The 14,514-nt window shown below is 44.1% G+C and overlaps 1 protein-coding gene across 8 annotated transcripts in view; it reads left to right on the top strand.

Annotated features, from left to right (window-relative positions):
* The window catches only part of LOC132384984 (rho GTPase-activating protein 23-like), a 510,483-nt gene that overhangs the window by 303,529 nt on the left and 192,440 nt on the right, over positions 1 to 14,514 (top strand). The window lies entirely within an intron of this gene.

The raw sequence follows: 14,514 nt of genomic DNA, 5'->3' as shown, positions 1-14,514 counted from the left end.
CTACTCTAAGATCAATCTAACCCTTCCCTCCAATTTAGCCCTCCATTTTTCTATCTTCTATGTACCTATCTTAAGCGCATCTTAATCTGCCTCTACTACCACCCTTGACAGGGTGTTCCACACACCCACCACTCTCTGTGTAAAGAATTTACCTCTGACAGGGGAGATTTGGCATAGTGGTAATTACCACTGGATCAGTAATCCAGAGACCCATTTAGACGCTGGGGACATGAGTTCGAATTCCACCATGGCAGATGGTGAATTTGAATCATGAAACTATGTCGATTGTTGTAAAAACCCATCTGGTTCACTAATGTCCTTTAGGGTAAGGAGTCCAGCTGTCAATACCTGGTCTGGCCTGTATGTGACTCCAGATCCACAGCAATGTGGTTGACTCTTAAGTACCCTCTGAGATGGCCGAGCAAGCCATTCAGTTGTATCCAACAGCTAAAAAGAAAATAATAAGGAATGAACCCGGACAGATAACTCAACATCGACCGAGGCACTGGAAATGACAATGGCAAAACCAGCCCTGTTGACCCTGCAAAGTCCTCCTTACTAACATCTGGGGACTTGTGCTAAAGTTGGGAGAGCTGTCTCACAGACTAGTCAAACAACAGCCTGACATAGTTGTATTGACAGAATCATACCTTACAGTTAGCATTCTGGACTCCACCATCACCATTCCTGGGTATGTACTGTCTCACCGGCAGGACAGACCTAGAAGAGGGGTGGTGACACAGTGGTGTACAGTAGAGAGGGAGTTTCCCTGGCAACTCTCAATATCGACTCTGGACCCCATGAGGTAAACACGGGCAAGGAAACCTCCTGCTGATTACCATGTACTGTCCTCCCTCAGCTGATGAATCAGTACTTCTCCATGTGGAGCAGCACCTGGAGGAGGCACTGAGGGTGGTAAAGGCACAGAATGTACTCTGGGTGGGGGCTTCAATGTCCATCACCAAGAGTGGCTCGGTAGTACCACTGCAGACCGAGCTAGTCGGGTCCTACTGGACAGACCTACCAGACTGGGACTACAGCAGGAGGTGAGGGAACCAACACGAGGGATAAACACATTTGACCTCATTCTCACCAACCAGGCTGCCGTGGAAGCATCCGTCCACGACAGCATTGGTAGAGGTGACCACCCCACAGTATTTGTGGAGACTAAATCCCGTCTTCCACCGCATTGTGTGGCACTACCACCGTGCTAAATGGGATAGACTTCGAACAGATCTAGTAGTCCAAGACTGTGTAGCTATAAGGTGCTGAGGGCTATCAGCAGCTGCAGAATTGCACTCAACTACAATCTGTAACCTCACAGTCCAGCATATCCCCCAGCCTAACATCACCACCAGGCCAGGGGATCAACCCTGGTTCCATGAAGAGTGCAGGAGGACATGTTGACAACAACACCAGGCATATCTCAATATGAGGCATCACTCTGGTGAGGCCACAATACAATATACTTGCATGCTAAGCACCATAAACAGCAAGTAATAGACAGAGCTAAATAGTCCCACAACCAACAGATCAGATCCATGCTCTGTGGTCCAGCCAAGTCCAGGCATTAGCAACAATCTTCAGTCAGAAGTGACAAGTAGATGATCCAGCTTGGCCTCTTCCAGAAGTCCCCAGCATTCCAGATGCCAATCTGATTCATTCCACATGAAATGGCTGAAAGCACTGGATACTGTGAAGGCTGTGGGCCCAGACAAAATCCCGGCAATGGTCCTGAAGACATACTCCAGAACTTGCCACGCCAGTAGCCAGGCTGTTCCAGTACAGCTTCAACACCAGTATCTATCTGGCAATGTGGAAAATTGCCCAGATATGGCCTGTACACTAGAAACAGGACATCCAACCCAGTCAATTACCGTTCTATCAGCCTACTCTCAATGACGGGGTCATCAACAGTGCGATCATGCAGCTCCTACTCGGCAATAACCTGCTTACAGATGCCTAGTTTGGGTTCCGCCAAGGCCACTCAGCTCCGACCTCATCACCTCCTTGGTCTAAACATGGACCAAAGAGCTAAATACCAGAGGTGAGGTGAGAGTGATAGACCTTGACATCAAGGCAGCATTTGACCGAGTATGGCATCAAGGTGCCCTGGCTAAAATGGAGTCAATGAGAATTAGGGGGAAATCCCTCCGCTGGTTGGAATCATACCTGACCCAAAGGAAGATGGTTCTGGTGGTTGGAGGTCAATCATCACATCCTCAGGACATCACTGCAAGAGTTCCCCAGGGAAGTTTCCAAGGATCAACCTTCTTCTCTGCTTCAACAATGATGTTCCTTCCATCATAAGGTCAGACGTGGGGATGTTCACAGATGATCTGCAATATTCATGACTCCTCAGATAGTGAAGCAGTTCATACCCACATGCAGCAGGACCTGGACAATATCCAGGCTTAGGCTGACAAGTGGCAAGTGCCAGGCAGTGACTGTCTCCAACAAGAGAGGCTCCAACCATTGTCCCTTGATATTCAGTGGCATCGCCATTACTGAATCCCCTACTATCAACACCTGGGGTTTATCATTGACAAGGAGACTGAACTGATCTAGCCATATAAAATGTCAGCTATCCCTTTGCCTTCACAGGTGCTGCTTGACCCACTGAGTTCCTCCAGCAGTTTGTATTTTTTGCTGTAGAGTACTGTCTGCAGAATCTTGCATCCCCGTAACTAACAACTAAGCACTTCTCAAGAATACCAATAGATAACAGCTGTTAGAAACACCATTTAGTCTCTTTTTTTCAGTGTCCTTTATGCAGAGCAAAGTAGTTCACCATTCCCACAAACATTTTTCTTTCCCTGTACTAATTAGCAGTCTTCAGGGTGCAACATTCAATCGTGTAATCTTTCTAGTCCAACGAGTATTCAGCGGGATCTATATCCTTGATCTTTTGTATTTGATTATCGCTGTCCCATTGTCTAAAGTCAAATAGCCCTGCTGAATGGTGAACACCAGAACTATCTGTGAAATGATGTAATGGGTGTTATGTTACAGTTCACCGGTTTCTAACTACTGATGGGATTTTCAAAGTACTGTTTGTCATATTGGTGGCTTCAATATTACATTTATGATTTAACTTCTAACTTTGGAATTTTCACCTTTGCACTACTTGTATTCATATGGAATGAAATGCCACTTCTGATAATTTTAAAAGTCAAAGTACATTTATTATCAATGTATATATGCAGTATACAAACCTGAGTTGCATCTTCCCACAGACAGCCATGGAACACATTCAAAGAAAACATCAAACACCCAACGCATGAAAAAAAGAACAAATCGCGCAAATGGCAAAAAACCAACAAATACACACAAAATATTAAACATTAAACTGCAGAGTCCTTGAAGCAGTGGAGGAATGTTCAGTTTAGTTCAATTTAGCGCTGTGTCATTCGTTGACTGGTGGCTGCAGAGCCAGTCAGCCCCCAATCAAAATCATGCAAAATAGCAATTAAAAAAAGAGAAACCAGAAACACATATAACATGAACTGCATAGTCCTCTAAAAGTGAGCCCAATCCACAAATTGAGCCAATCAAATCTTGCTGAAGAGTCAAGACTCCTGCACCTTCCTCTGGCAGCAGCGAGCAAGATGCTGGCAGACGGCGCTGAACACCTGCTTGATTTCAATCTTGCTCAATGCTTTGATCGGTGAGTTGGTTGAGAATTGGAGCTGATCATAGGTTTACACTCTGCCATTAGGCATACTCCATTCTCAACCGCGCCAAGTTCCCTCAGATACAGCAAAGTGCCAATTTGCTCAGCCAGCCCAAAAACATATTATCAAAATAAAAATCACAGGCTCCAATTGCACACAGATTAGTAGTAGAAGTATATTTAAAAGAAGGAGAAAAAGTAGTAGTTTTATGAACTGTCTGTACAATGGTGCTGTTAATCGCATTGGTTGCTGGTACCATCTTGCAAAGTTCTAGCTGAACTTCAGGCTGAAATAATTTGTTCCATTGAGAAAACTTAGAACATAAGTCATAGAAGCAGAATGAGGCCATTCGGGTCTGCTCCACCATTCCATTATGGCTGGTTTATTATCCCTCTTAACCCCACTCTCCTGCCTTCTCCCCGTAACCTTTGACACCCTTACTAATGAAGAACTTACCTGCCAACCTCCGCTTTAAATATGTCAAATGACCTGGTTTCCATAGCCATCTGTAGCAATGAATTCCACAGATTCACCACCCTCTGGCTAAATAAATTCTGCCTTGTCTCTGTATTTTTTGGATTGTGGAAGAAATTATTTCATTTATTTTTGTTTATTTAGAGATAGAGCACAGAACAGGTGCTTCTGGCCCAACAAGCTGCACCACCCAGCAACCCACCTATTTAACCCTAGCCTAATGACAGAACAATGACCAGTTAATTGACTAATGTGGGAGGAAACTGGAGCACCAAGTTGTAGGGATATTTTTGCTGGCATGAGAAATTTGAACAAGGGAAATTAAGGATTCTGTCATTGAAAACCTAGGTATGTCAAAAATTCCTCTCTCAGGAGATGGTGAATCTGAAATTCTTTAGCAACACACATAAAAAGGCTGAGGAACTCAGCAGGTCAGGTAGCATCTATGGAAAGGAATAAACAGTTGATGTTTCAGGCTGAGACCGTTCATCAGGACTGGAAAGGAAGGGATCAGAACCCAAAATAAGAAGGTGGGGGTAAGAGGAAGGAGGACAAGCTGGCAGACAGGTGAGAGGTGAGATCAGGTGATGGGGAAGGTGGGTGGTTGAAGAGGAAGGAATCTGATTTGATCAGGTAGGACAGTGGACTGTGGGAGAAAGGGAAGGAAGAAAGTCACCAGAGAGAGGTGATGGGTGAGTGAGAAGGGAACTAGAATGGGGAACAGAAAAAGAGAGAGAAGGAGAGAGAAAGCTCAAAGTTCAAAGTGCCTAGATTATCAAAACGTGTACTGTATGCAGCCTTGAGATTTGTCTTCTTGCAGACAGCCACAAAAAAAGGAAACACTATAGAACCTTTAAAAAAATCCGCACAACAAAGACCATTAAGTAGACAATGTGTGAAAAAAGAACAAATCATATAAAAAATAAACAAGTAACACAGAATATTAACCGCAGAGTTCCCGAAAGTGAGTCTACAGCCATAGAGCCAGTTCCAGTGCTAAAGCACCTTGATCAAATCAAAGTTTCAAGGTGCATTATTACCAAAGAAATGTATAAATTATACACTCTTAAGATTTGTTTTCTTACAGGCAGTCGCAAAGCAAAGAAGCTGAAAGAACCTAATTTAAAAAATTAACACAAAATGAATCAAATGAAGAATAGAAATGAGCAACAACAACAGCATTCCGAACCAAACTGAGCCCTTAGATCCAAATCCCCGGAGCAGGCCCAAAGCCTCGGTCTCAGTTCGTCATATGTGTCAAATTGCCACAAAGCACAGCAGCCGGGGGGCAGTCTCACAGCCTTAGCATCGCGCAAAGAGAAGCCTCCAGTCTATCTGGGCGGCATTTAAATTATCCAAACCTCGCACTAGGACCTGGCCCTGCTGCTGGCAAATTGTTCTGACCTAGATTTCACTGCTGAAGCAGCCATTCTTGACCTCTCCAGACCGGCTCGGTACCAAGAGCAATCCAATCTCATCTGACTCTCGACACCCTGCCTTCCCAGTCTATATGAGTCAGCATTTAGATTATCCAAACAGCGGATTGTATCTCACATTAAGACCTGGGCCTCGCTGCGGCAAGTCGCTCTGGGCCTTGTCGCTGTCCAGTGACTTGCTTCGGACCTGGATTTTGTTGCCAAAGAAGTCGTTATCGACCTATCCAGTTTGGCTTGGTGCTTAAAGCAATCCACCTTTGTAGCTGGGTTAGTTGAGTGGCCATTGGAACTCCTCTATCCCGTCTTCTACCCTCCGAATCATTCACTCCAAGCAACACAGCTTCAACTCCAATTGCGTAGATTTTGCAGCGCACCAGCAGAGCATATCCCGCGAATTCGCTTTGCCTCGCTCGCTTCTTCATTGTTTGTGCTGACAGTTTACAACAATTTACTTCAAAAAAGTATTATTAATAATGGTTTTAATCAAATTTCTTTGCTTTTGAATGACCAGTAAGCTGTTGCATGTCTTCGGTATCATCATCTTAAACCGCACAAGTAGTTTTAAAAACGTAAATAAAAACATATGGGACATGAACTGCAGAGTCTCTAAAAGTGCGTCCAAACCTGCAGAGCCCGTTCAGTGCTCTAGAGAGTGAAACACATTCAAGAGCCCAATGGCTGCAGGACAACAAGTGCTCCTGAACCTGGCGGTGTGGGACCCCACACGACAGGAGAGGCAGACTGGTCAGACAGGCAGTTGGTGCTGAACATCTCTTCGTTTAAATTCTCATGCATGATTATTTTAATCTTACTCGATGCTTTAATCGGCGTGAGTGAAGTAATGGAGCGGACCATGAGTTCATGAGGCATCGACGCAGCATCCATCCCCAGCGATGGCCACCTCGACACTCTTGAGAGTCTAGTTTACTTAATCCCCCAGGAGATTGCAAAAGCTCTAGATAGTTTAGTCAGTTCAAAAGTACATCTTTAAAAGGGAAATTACAGGCTGCAGATTGCAGCAATCGCAGTTCAGATGAAGAAATATATTTTACAAGGGTTCCCAACCTTGCTTAATGGTTATGCTCATTGGCATAAAAAAGTGTGGAAACCCTTCTAGATTCTAGAAGATTAACTAGTAATTTTGTTGCTGTCTGTGATAAATTGCCATTTATCGCTGGTGACAGCTTCCAGAAAATTACTGGAAGGTAGAGAAATTCTTTGCCCAGCAGATCAGAGTCAGAATCAGAATCAGGTTTATCATCACCGGCACGTGACGTGAAATTTGTTAATTTAGCAGCAGCGGTTCAATGCAATACATCATATAGAAGAAGAAGGGAAAAAAATAATAAATTAATAAGGAAATCAATTACAGTATATGTATAATGAATAGATTAAAAATCATACAAAAAAGCAGAAATAATATATATTAAAAAAGTGATGTAGTATTCATGGGTTCAATGTCCATTTAGGAATTGGATGACAGAGGGGAAGAAGCTGTTCCTCAATCACTGAGTGTGTGTCTTCAGGCTCCTGTACCTCCTCCCTGATGGCAGAGGGGAAGAAGCTGTTCCTCAATCACTGAGTGTGTGTCTTCAGGCTCCTGTACCTCCTCCCTGACGGCAGAGGGGAAGAAGCTATTCCTGAATCGTTGTGTGTGTGTCTTCAGGCTCCTGTACCTCCTCCCTGATGGCAGAGGGGAAGAAGCTGTTCCTGAATCGTTGAGTGTGTGTCTTCAGGCTCCTGTACCTCCTCCCTGATGGCAGAGGGGAAGAAGCTGTTCCTGAATCATTGAGTGTGTGTCTTCAGGCTCCTGTACCTCCTCCCTAATGGCAGAGGGGAAGAAGCTGTTCCTGAATCATTGAATGTGCGTCTTCAGGCTCCTGTACCTCCTCCCTGATGGCAGAGGGGAAGAAGCTGTTCCTGAATCACTGAGTGTGTGTCTTCAGGCTTCTGTATCTCCTACCTGATGGTAACAGTGAGAAAAGGGCATGCCCTGGGTGCTGGAGGTTTAATAATGGACGCTGCCTTTCTGAGACTCTGCTCCCTGAAGATGTCCTGGGTACTTTGTAGGCTGGTGCCCAAGATGGGGCTGACTAAATTTACAACCCTCTACAGCTTCTTTCAGTCCTGTGTAGTAGCACACCCCCCCATACCAGACAGTGATGCAGCCTGTCAGAATGCTCTCCATGGTATATCTATCAAAGTTTTTGAGAGTATTTGTTGACATGCCAAATCTCTTCAAACTAATGAAGTATAGTCACTGTCTTGCCTTCTTTATAACTGCATCAATATATTGGAACCAGGTTAGATCCTCAGAGATCTTGACACCCAGGAACTTGAAACCGCTCACTCTTTCCACTTCTGATCCCTCTGTGAAGATTGGGATGTGTTCCTTTGTCTTACCCTTCCTGAAGTCCACAGTCAGCTCTTTTGTCTTACTGACGTTGAGTGGCAGGTTGTTGCTACGGCACCACTCCACTAGTTGGTATATCTCACTCCAGTATGCCCTCTCGTCTCCATCTGAGATTTTACCAACAATGGTTGTATCATCAGCAAATTTTTAGATGGTATTTGCCACACAGTCACACAGTCATGTGCATATAGAGAATAGAGCAGTGGGCTAAGCACACACTCCTGAGGTGCAGCAGTGTTGATTGTCAGTGAGGAGGAGATGTTATCAGCAATCTGCACAGATTGTGGTTTTCCAGTTAGGAAGTCGAGGATCCATTTGCAGAGGGAGGTACAGAGGCCCAAGTTCTGTAACTTCTCAATCAGGATTGTGGGAATGATCATATTAAATGCTGAGTTACAGTCGATGAACTGCATCCCGACATAGATGTTTGTACATAGATACTGTATATTGGAGCATTTGTTCTTTTGTATGATGTGGTGATCATGGTCTTTCGATTGACCATGATTGTTCTTGGTAATTTTTCCTGCAGAAGTAGTTTGCCATTGCTTTCTTCTGGTCAGTGTCTTTACAAGATGAGTGACTCCAGATACTCTTCAGAGATTGTCTGCCTGGTGTCAGTGGTCGTATAACCAGGACTTGTGATCTGCACCGGCTGCTCGTACGACCATCCACCACCTGCTCCCATGGCTTCACGTGACCCTGATCGGGTGGGGGGGGGGGGGGGGGCTAAGCAGGTGCTGCACCTTGTCCGAGAGTGACCTGCAGGCTCATAGAGGGAAAGAGAGTCTTACACCTCCTTTGGTAGAGGTGTATGTCCACCTTGCCACTGGAGCATTAGAAGTATTTAGAATGAAGGTGGATAAAAATTTGATAGATCAAAGAATTGAGGGGTGTGGAGAAATGACACAAAAGACAAGTTGAAGCATATTACATGGCAGGCCAAACTTGAAAGAGTTGATGACCTACTCCTGCTCTGGTAATGAAGTTGATTAAAAATATTGTCAGTGCACTGACCTACTCTGTAAAGTTCATGACTAAGGTTGAGAATATTTGCTGACAGAATAAGTGTTTAGATTAGACCATGGACCCGAAATGCTAGGCAAGCAGGGTGTAGGGTGAAGCAGACTGCTGGCTCCCACTGCTGACAATAGCTACAGCTCTGTAAATTCAGGACAAATGAATTGGTTCTGTCAGCAGAGTTAAAAGCTTAAGTGGTTCATTTAAAATATTTTTACATTTGTTTTGAAGTTAGGTCTTTGGGTCTTCTAGGTCAGAGTGATGACTGAGAAACCTTGGTCTCCAGTAAAACCTTTGTTTTACCTCCCGTCCTGGTTTTCCTGGATCTGCCTCTTTGCTTAGTTCGTTGCCATTTAAAGAGAATGGACGTGTAGTTTCAGCTGAAGTTGCATAGCCATCCATCATCGATTTGGCAGAAATACATTTTGGTTTGTAATCCATTCAGTACTGCTGAATGCTCTCTTCTCCCTTCTCGCTGCAGTGATCAGGAAGGTGGTACAGGAGCCTCAGGCCCCACACCATCAGGTTCAGGAACAGTCATTACCCCTCAAGCATCAGGCTCTTGAACCAGTGGAGAATAATTTCACTCATTTCAACTATGAATTGATTCCACAACCTATAGACGTAATTTCAAGGACTCAGTATTATCTATTTTCACTTATCATCTATCTGTTTTTCAACTATCTTTCTACCTTTATTTATCTTTCTATCTTTCATTTATCTTTCTATTTTTTGCAGTTTGTCTTCTTTTGCACATGTTATTTGTCGTCCTTTGTGTGTAGTTTTTGCATTGACTCTATTGTATTTCTCTGTTTTACTGTGAATGCCTGCACAAAAATGAATGTCGAGGTAGTATACAGTGACATATATATAATTAGATGATACATTTACTTTGAACTGGGGAGGGACCACAGTATAGGGTTTTTCTGCTACTGCTGAGGGAGGGGCCAGGTTAGGCCAGGAAGCCCCTCAACTATTGCAGTAGTGTACCACCACCGGGGGTCAAATGAGTGGCAATAGTGCTATTGGTTTTAAGAAATGTAACCAAATGGACTGAAAGCATTGGCTATGAATGTAAGAGTAAAAAGGCATTGCACGTTTATTCTTGTAAATATTTTTATGTTTAAAGCCTATTTTGAAATGAAAAAAACAATGGTCGTAAGGTGCAGAATTTATGTGAGTAGAGGTAAGGAACTGCAAGGGTAGACACTGATGGGAGCTGTATACAGACCCTCAAACAGTAGTAAGGATGTGGTCTACAAATGACAATGGGAGATAGAAAATGTATGCCAAAAGGGCAACATTACCACAGTCATGGGGGGGGGGGGGGATTTCAATATGTAGGTAGATTGGGAAAATCAGATTGGTGCTGGATTACAGGAGGGGGGTAATATCAAGAGTGCCCACGAGATGGCTTTTTAGAGCAGTTCAAGGTTGAGCCCACTAGAGGATCCTCTGTTCTGGACTGGGTGTTGCGCAATGAAATAGAATTGATTAGAGAGCTTAAGGTAAAAGAACCCTTAGGAGAAAGTGATCATAGTATGATTGAATTCACACTAAATTTGAGAAGGAAGAGATAAAGTCAGATGTATCAGTGTTACAGTGGAAGAAAGGGAATTACAGAGGCATGAGAGAGGAGTTGGCCAGGCTTGATCGGAAGAGAACACTGGCAGGGATGACGACGGCAGAGCAGCAATGGCTGGAATTTCTGGAAGCAATTCAGAAGGCACAGGATATATACATCCCAATGAGGAAGAAGTATTCAAAGAAAATATGACACAACCATGGCTAATGAGAGAAGTCAAAGCCAACATAAAAGCCAAAGAGAGGGCACATAATAGAGCAAAAGTTAGTGGGAAGTTAGGGGAGTGGGAAACTAAAAAGTCATTAAGAAGATGAAGATGGAATATGTAAGGTAGCCAAAGAGGATACCGAAAGTTTCTTCAGATACATAAAAGAGAGGCGAGAGTGAATATCAGACCGCTGGAAAACAATGCTGGAGAAGTTGTAATGGGGGGACAACAAAATGGCAGATGAACTGAATAAGTATTTTGCATCAGTCTTCACTGAGGAAAACTCTAGCAGTATGGTGGAAGTTCACTGTGGAAAACACTAGCAGTATGAAGTCAAGGGCCATGAAGTGTGTGAAGTTACCAAAACAAGAGAGACGGTTCTTGGTAGATAAGTCACATGGACCAGATGACGAACTCCAGAGTTCTGAAAGAGGTGGCTGAAGAGATCATGGAGGCATTAGTAATAATCTTTCAAGAATCACTGGATTCTGTGATGGTTCCAGAGAATCAAAAATTGCAAATGGCACTCCACTCTTCCAGAAGGGAGAGAGGCAGAAGAAAGGAAACTATAGGCCAGTTCGTCTCACCTCTGTTTGGGAAGATGTTGGAGTTGATTATTAAGGATGAGATTTCAGGGTACTTGGAGGCACATGATGTAATAGGCCACAGTCAGCACAGTTTCCTCAAGAGAAAATCTTGTCTGACAATTCTGTTGGAATTCTTTAAAGAAACAAAAAGCAGAATAGACAAAGGAGAATTGGTGGATGTTGTGTACTTGGATTTTCAGAAGGCCTTTGACAAGGTGCCATACATGAGCCTACTTAACAAGCTACGAGCCCATGGTATTACAGGAAAGATTCTAGTGTGGATAAAGCAGTGGCTGATTGGCAGGAGGCAAAGAATGGGAGTAAAGGGAGCCTTTTCTGGTTGGCTGTCGGTGACTAGTGGTGTTCCATAGGGGTCTGTGTTGGGACTGATTGTTTTAAGTTATATATCAATGATTTGGATGATGGAATTGATGACTTTGTTGTAAAGTTTGTTGATGATATGAAGATAGGAGCAGGTAGTTTGAGAAAGTAGAGAGGCTACAGAAGGACTTAAACGGATCAGGAGAATGGGCAAAGAAATGGCAAATGGAATACTGGCATAAGGGGACATGAGACTGGAACCAAACACAGGACTCAGGCACTGAAGTACTGGGGGCAGGACGGGACAAGCTAAAGAATAGGACAAAGTGTGGAGACCGTGGTGTTCAGAGATGCTCTTGAGGCTTGGCTAGAGGCTGGGGTCCCGAGGATGGGTTCTTGGGACTAGGAATGATGGGAGGTTAGCCCCCTGGGCGGGCCACAGAACTCCAGGGCAGGGCCCGGACCTCCCAGGCAGGACACAGGGGCCTGGGCAGGTCGCAGGGCACAACCCATTGGAGGAGAGGAATAGGAAGGGGCAGAGTCCTCTGGGCAGGCTGCAGAACTCTTGGGTAGGTCACGGGGCACAACCTATCCAAGGCGAGGGATAGGAAGGGGCAGAGCCCTCCACCGGGCAACGGCAGTCTGGCCTGGCTTACCCGACAGAGGCAAGGGATAGGAAGGGAGCTCGGTCCAGGGTGACTTCAAGACTCTGCGGCCAGAAGACTCGGGTGGGCTACAGAGCAGCCCAGTCCATCACTCACTCACAGAACTCATCGTTAACAGTGGTACTCCCAGGCAGGACAACCCCCCAACTATACTCACTCCCAGAGCCCCTTATATTCACAGCCAACCGATCGGCATGAGGTGCGCCTCCTTGAGCCCAACCAAGCTCAGATGATCCTCAGGTGTGACTATTTGAGTTCAAGGCGAAACGAGGGGCCGTCGAAGGACCTAGAGTCCAGAGTCCGCGGACCGGATCAAGAACCGGAATGCGGACTTCGGACCCAACCATAACAAATACAGTGTTGGGAATTTTATGGTCATGCTCTTTGGACGAAGAAATGAAAGTGTTGACTATTTTCTAAATGGTGAAAAAATACAAAAAATTGAGGTGCTAAGGGACTTCGGTTCCCTAAAGGTTAATTTACAGATTGAATCTGTGATGAGGAAGACAAATGCAATGTTAGCATTCATTTCAAGAGGACTAGAATATAAAAGCACTTTTATATTCTTTTATAACTTTTATAAAGTTGAGACTTTATAAAGCACTGGTGAGGCTTCACTTGGAGTATTGTGAGCTAGTTTGGGACACTTATTTAAGAAAGGATGTGCTGAAACTGGAGAGGGTTTGAAAGAGCTTCACAAAAATGATTCCAGGAATGAATGGCTTGTCATATGAAGAATATTTGATGGCTCTGGGCCCATATTCACTAGAATTCAGAAGAATGAGTGGTGACCTCATTAAAGCCTATTCATTAAAACCTATCGAATGGTGAAAGGCCTTGATAAAGTGGATGTGAAGAGGATGTTTCCTATGGTGGGAGTGTCTGAGACCAGAGGACACAGCCTCAAAATAGAGGGGCGTCCTTTTAGAATGGAGATGAGGAGGAAGTTCTTTAGCTAGAGTGGTGAACCTATGGAATTCATTGCCACAGGAAACCATGGAGGCCAGGTCTTAATGTTTATCTAAGGCAGAGTTTGATAGATTCTTAATTGGTCAGGGCATGAAGTGGTACGGGAAAAAAGCAGGATATTGGGGCTGAAAGGAAAATTGGATCAGCCATGATGAAATGGCAGAGACTTAATGGGCCAAATGCTTGAATTCTGCTCCTATATCTTATGTTCTAAGAAATTCCTTATCATCTGTAGATTCTCTGCTGCCTTGTCAATTAAATCTAGCCTTTTTCCAGGCATATTTAATTCATTCATGTCACCCTCATACCATCACAGAATCTGGCTTGTTGACAAAATTCGATGCACGGTAGGATAGTGGTTAGCTGTAACACTGCAGTGCCAGCGATCGGAAGATTGGTGAATAACCTAGTGGGTCACTGACCCTCCTAACTTCTGCCCATTCGAAGGTCTGATCTAGGACTCATTGACTTGAATATCACTGGTGATATGATAGTCTGCTGACTTGTCTGTTTTATGTGTGGAGCGCTGTGGTGTGGACTCCAAACACTGGCTTCTGCCCAGGCTCTTCATTTACTGCCCCTGACATCTAACTCTCCCTCATCCCTGAACCTAAACCCTAAACTGACCCCGAACTCCACACAAAAACCATCGCTATGAACCTAAAAAACAACTGAGCCATGGCATTGACATGACAGAGAGCGCCATCTTGACCGGAAGCCCCTAATGTGGCAATCTGAGAAGGCTTGTTACCCTTACCTGTTCAAAGTAAATTTATTATCAAAGTACCTATGTTCATCATATACAACCCTGAGATTCATTTTCTTGTTGACATAGCCATTAAATCTGTAATAGAGTACATAATAGCCATAGCAGAATCAATGAAAGACTGCACCAACTTGGGTGTTCAGCAATGTGCAAAAGACATGAACTGTGCAAATAGAAAAAGAAAGAAAAAATAATAATAAATAAATAAGCAATAAACATCGAGAACATGAGATGAAGAGTCCAATGATGGAGCAAGTGAAGTTGAGTGAAGTTATCCTCTTTGGTTCAAAGTGAAATTTATTGTTAAAGCACCTACATGTTACCACAAACAACCCCAAGATTCCTTTTCTGCAGGTATACTGAGCAAATCTATAGAACAGTAACTGTAAACATCAGGGA

Source organism: Hypanus sabinus, chromosome X1 (assembly GCF_030144855.1).
Source record: "Hypanus sabinus isolate sHypSab1 chromosome X1, sHypSab1.hap1, whole genome shotgun sequence".
Taxonomy (NCBI): domain Eukaryota; kingdom Metazoa; phylum Chordata; class Chondrichthyes; order Myliobatiformes; family Dasyatidae; genus Hypanus; species Hypanus sabinus.
The sequence above is the reverse complement of the archived record's forward strand: the minus strand, read 5'-3'. Positions and strand labels throughout refer to the sequence as shown.